Source organism: Giraffa tippelskirchi, chromosome 7 (genome assembly GCF_054371585.1).
Source record: "Giraffa tippelskirchi isolate mGirTip1 chromosome 7, T2T-mGirTip1v1.2.pri, whole genome shotgun sequence".
NCBI lineage: Eukaryota > Metazoa > Chordata > Mammalia > Artiodactyla > Giraffidae > Giraffa > Giraffa tippelskirchi.
In genome coordinates this window covers 123,827,429-123,832,679 of record NC_137281.1, presented here as the reverse complement: position 1 = coordinate 123,832,679, position 5,251 = coordinate 123,827,429, and the positions used below count along the sequence as shown (strand labels likewise).

The 5,251-nt window shown below is 40.2% G+C and overlaps 1 long non-coding RNA gene across 1 annotated transcript; it reads right to left on the bottom strand.

Annotated features, from left to right (window-relative positions):
• Positions 1-949: 949 nt before the first annotated feature.
• LOC145515836 (uncharacterized) lies at positions 950-2,491 on the bottom strand. The gene is made up of 2 exons (XR_014061043.1): positions 2,261-2,491; positions 950-1,308 (listed from the first exon to the last, which is right to left on the bottom strand). It is a non-coding gene; the product is annotated as an uncharacterized LOC145515836 (long non-coding RNA).
• Between the last annotated feature and the right edge of the window lie 2,760 nt (positions 2,492-5,251).

The following is a 5,251-nucleotide window of genomic DNA, read 5'->3' as shown; positions in this document are numbered from 1 at the left end:
TGTGAAGTGACTATAGCACCATCTGTTCCCTGTTTGGGATTGTCCATGAATTATTCATCCATCCTTTCCAACAATTCCACCAAGCTAGAAGATTGGCTATAGCAACTCCTAGGAAAAATCATCAATTGAGAGGCAGATTTTCCTGAGGCCATGAACAGCTTACCATGTAATAGAACAAGCATCAACTGAAAACCGAATTCATGGAATAAAGAAAGCTGCTTCTATGATAATGTACAGCTTCAGTCTGGAATAGGTGGCAGCAGGGGCTACTTGTATTTCCCATGTGGGCTTTGCCCACTTTCTCTAAAGGATCTTCCCCTTTGATTACACAAGACCATAGGGTAGAGTTAACTGTGCTCTGGAAGAGGTTGATTTTGCACCAACATCAGGTTACTCTGGTCTTAAATTTAGGTTCCAAGCTCTCAATGTCTCAGGAGGCCTCTGCAGAGAGTCTTTGGGGGGCATTAGGCAGACTCTAGTGGTTCAATAGTTTCAAAGAGAATGGTAGTATTTTGAAATGCATCACATTGTCTACTATGATTCTAAACAACACATTCTGTTTCAAAGGATATCTTGGGTTCTTTAATTTGAGGTTGTTTGCAGTAACCAAGGAGAAGGAAATGGCAACCTCTCCACTGTTCTTGCCTGGAGAATCCCAGGGATGGTAGAGCCTGGTGGGCTGCCGTCTATAGGGTTGCACAGAGTCGGACACGACTGAAGCGACTTAGCAGCAGCAGCAGTAACCAAATCTATTGATACTAATGATGACAATGACAATGATGTGCCCATGACTCAGCCAGGGTTACTTGAGTACAAGTTGTGTAATCCAAGAACTACAAGAGAAAAAGATGACAGGGCTTGCACTAAAAGATCTTATTCTCTTCCAGGAAGATCAGAACACCCTCCTCCACCACCACAGTTGACAAAATTGAGCATGAAACAAATTGTATATTTTAAAAGACTGTCACATTGTGTTTAATTAAATGCTGCAGTGCAAAATATAACAAATACTGAAAACCATCAGAAATCAAGGATCATTCACATTTTCCAAGCCTTATTTTACATGTAAACTCTTAGGTCTCTCTCCTCTTTCTAGTCACTGTCAGCCCTATTTTCCTTAGAGTTCCCAAAGGATAGTATTGCAACTTTGATTCAGCAATTGTTTCACCATGTCTTAACTGATATACTTGTCTATTTCACCGATTTCTTCTTTAAATTGTGAGCTCTTTATGACAGGGGTCCCAACCTACCTTTATATTCATCACTGCACATAATACTGACATTAAGCAGGCACTTGATATATATTTACTAAAATAAAAATGAAAGAAGAGGAGTTATTGGTGTTTGCTAGAGATTATTAAGGAAAGAGTTCTAGTCAATATGAAAAAGAAGTCAGAGGCAGAAAGATAAAGATTTAAGTAAGAGAAACAGAGGTCGAATTAAAAAAAACAGATTGGGCAAATAGAAAGGAACAAATTTGTGGATGACTGATGGGGAAAGCATAGGGATCAATGATGGGAAATCTGACATAGATCATAGACAGAGAAAAGTTGAGACAGATTTGGGAGATTTTGAAGAAATTAGGTTACGTATAAGAAGCTTAGGTTTGCCAAAATTCAATTTATTGATCTCTGACATCTCTTTCTGAAATGCATGAAGGTGATTCTAGGATGGGCGCACGTGAGCTTGGAAAGATATTTATGGCTATGAGTTTGTAGCTCAGGATGCCTGCTCCCCTGGTCTTTTAAAAAGCTGGAGGAGTTGGGTGCTTATGTTGGCAACAAAGCGTTAGAATTAACACTATGTACTAGGAAGTGCTTCTTTAAAAGTCAGACTCAATACTCAGCTGTAGAAAGGAATGAAATTGGCTCATCTATAGAGACATGAACAGACCTAGAGTCTGTCATACTGAGTGAAGTAAGTCAGAAAGAGAAAAACAAATGTTGTCTATAAATGCATATGTGTGGAATCTAAAAGAATGGCACAGATGAACCTATTTGAAGGGCAGCAAGAGATATAGACATAGAGAACATATGTATGGATGTGGCAGTGGAGGCCGATTCACTTTGTTGTACAGCAGAATCTAACACAATTTTATTAAGTAACTATATCCCAATAAAAAATGTCAGGCCTAGAGTCTAATTATTGTGGGGGTCCACATTATGTCTGTATGCACAAAATAGCTTTGCCACTCTGATTGGTCTAGCCTGACTGGAATGCTAACATGGTTTTGGCACCTAAGACCTGAGTACCAGCTTACCAGAGTCAACAGAATTGATCAGTTATCGTTCATCACAGTGGCTTTTCGGATATCACAACCCATGCCAGATCCAGATTTCACATTAGATTTCCTACTTTCCCATGGGATCATAGCCTCTGTTCAAGAGAACACAAGCCCATGACCATGCTAGTTTGCAAAGACTCCACAGTTGTCTAGGGTGGGAGGGTCAGGGCCTTTTCCTGTGGTCACAGGCCTGAGTGTGAGCATCCCATTCACGCCAAGGGACATTTGGTCACAATAGGGCTTTGAGGTCACTTGAATCCTGACATTCTACTCAGAGATCCCCAGAGCTCTCCACAGCAGAGCTGGCCCAGGAGTGGTTCCCAGTGGACACAGAGGCTTGACTCATTAACATTTTATGTCTATGAGATAACGGCATTTTGTTTTTGAATAGAAAACTAGTACAGAGTGGCACCCGAATTTCCCCATGTCTAGGCCTTCTATGCACCATTGTTTGCAAAATTATTACAAAAAGATGCATTCTTGCTATTTTTTAGGGGAGAAGAGGAAGAGAAGGGGGAGAAGAAGGAAGAAGAAGCCCCACCAGGCCCCCCGCCACCAAAATGTAGCCTGATTATTTCTCATGTTTTCCAATCCAGCATTCCAGAAGACTCTCTAGTCTCTAAGTCTTCAGACTTAGAATTTTAAACTATTCTCAAGACAGAAGTCTGAAAGTTCTCAGGGAAGATCCGGGGCTTTTGCTCTTCACAACCTGCCTTCTGCAACCTTTTCAAGGACCCTGTCCATTCACCCCACCTGTCGCTCCCCTCACATGCCTGTGCTCTCCTGATTTGCTCACTCTACCCAGGGTGGCAGCCTTCCACCCTCTGCCAAGTGCCAGAAGTGCACTGCATTCCTGAAAGCCTGGTTCAAATCCCATCCCTTCAGAGGGGTGGGTGGAGCATGTCACTTCCCCAGCCCAGCAGGCCCATGACAGGAGACTTGGCTCACTTGCACATTATCTGACTCGTTCTGCTCCAGTGAAGGTTGTGTGTGGATGAGTGAGTCCCCTGCTTGCTTGCCATCTAAGTAAGCATATGGAATGGGTTTACTCTCTTCAGACAGTGGTTGGCATGAAGTAGGTGTTCAGAAATAATGTTTACTAAATAAACGAATGAGTGAATGAATGAACGTCTATGAGCTCGGTTTCTAAGACCTGTCCGGTCTCTTTGCGACCCCATGGACTATAACAGACCATGGAATTCTCCAGGCCAGGATACTGGAGTGGGTAGCCGTTCCCTTCTCCAAGGGATCTTCCCAACCCAGGGATTGAGCCCAGGTCTCCTGCATTGCAGCTGGATTCTTTACCATCTGAGCCACCAGGGAAGCCCATGCATGTGCATAAATGCATATAAGACCACACATGTACGTGTGAGGTCACTGTGTATGTCTGGAGGAGGCAGGGCGTGAAGGAGGGATGTGGAGCACATGGACCCTGGATTTGAGTAGAGTTAAATAACATACTACCCACAAATACAGAAAGCACTTTCACATTGAAAACAATCACAATGAAAATACAAAAATTAAAGAAAAATTACAGATTTCTAGAAACAACTGTAGTCATTAAAAAAATAAAGAACATTTGTTATTACAAAATATGTTATCCCATTTTAATACAGGGATTAATAATCCCTGTATTATTAATTTTATTTCTTTATAGTCTTCCATTTTAAAAAGTTAGTTTTTGGTTTCTTTTTTTTGTCTTCCAGGTTGAAAGCAGGGAGAATCCCTAGCAGTCTGGCTCAGTTGAGTTCTGTCTTCCCAGCATTAGAGAGGCCAGCACTCAGTGCCAACCTGGCCCAGGGGTCACTAAGGCCATTCCTGGCAGCAAACAGGAAGTATAATGTATTGATTTCAATTTGAGAGATGTGCCTATAATAAGTCAGCATTTCCCAGGCCTAGTCAGTTCCACAGTATAGGTAATCTGTCTATTTGTAAATATTATCTAATTTCATATACAAATATGTAGTTAGAATTTCATTTAAAAAATGGACTGCCATCACTAACATATACACCATTCAGTGAAATTAGACTGTAGGTAAATTCAACATGGCATGTAGAATAAAAATTCATTTAGGCCTCATTTATACTAATAAAACTGATCAAGAAAAAACGGTTAAAGAGATTCTCTTCTTTATCCCTCTAAAAAGGTTTTCATAATTTTTTCTCTAAAATTATCATGTAGTTGCCTAAATTATCCTTGTATGTGTAGCTCCAGATGAAAACTTATTTCTCTCTAAAAATAAAATGCTTTCAAAATCATTTTCTATGCCTAAATGAAAGCCAAAAGAAAGACAAAAAATACTATATTCTGTGGGAAGAATGTTTCAAGTCTAATTCAATTACAGAATCACTTGATTCAAAGGAACTTGAGAAATCATCTGATAGGCGCCTTCTCTGAATTATTGAATCCTAGCCCAAGTGGGCATCTGTCTCTACTTGGCTCTTCCAATCATAAGAAGTGCAAGACAGGGCATCTCATTTGTTTCCTGAAAGTTCTCATTGTTTGAAGTTCTGAATACAATTTGCCCTCTTGAAATTCAGCTCTAGCTATGTATACTGGAGTTCCACAAAGCTTCTTCTTTTATGTGTCAGCTTTACCCACTGGCTTCAGCCTTGAGTGGAATTAAAGTTGACAAGAGTGTGTCACTCAAGGCGTCACATCCTGAGTAATCACATGCCATTGTGTGAAAATTAGAAGTTCATGGTCAGCACCCATAAGCTTTTAGGAATCTGTAAGGCTCGTCTGTCCGATATAGTAGCCATTGGCCATGTGATTATTGAGTACTTGAAACACAGCTGGTCTCAATAGAGATGTGCTACATGTATAAAGTTCATAGCACAGTGTGCAGACTTGTAAGAATGTAAATAAATCTCACCAATTTTCTATATGGATTACATGTTGAAAAGTAATATTTTAGATATACTGGATAACTAAAAACATTTTTATTAAAATTAATTTCACCATTT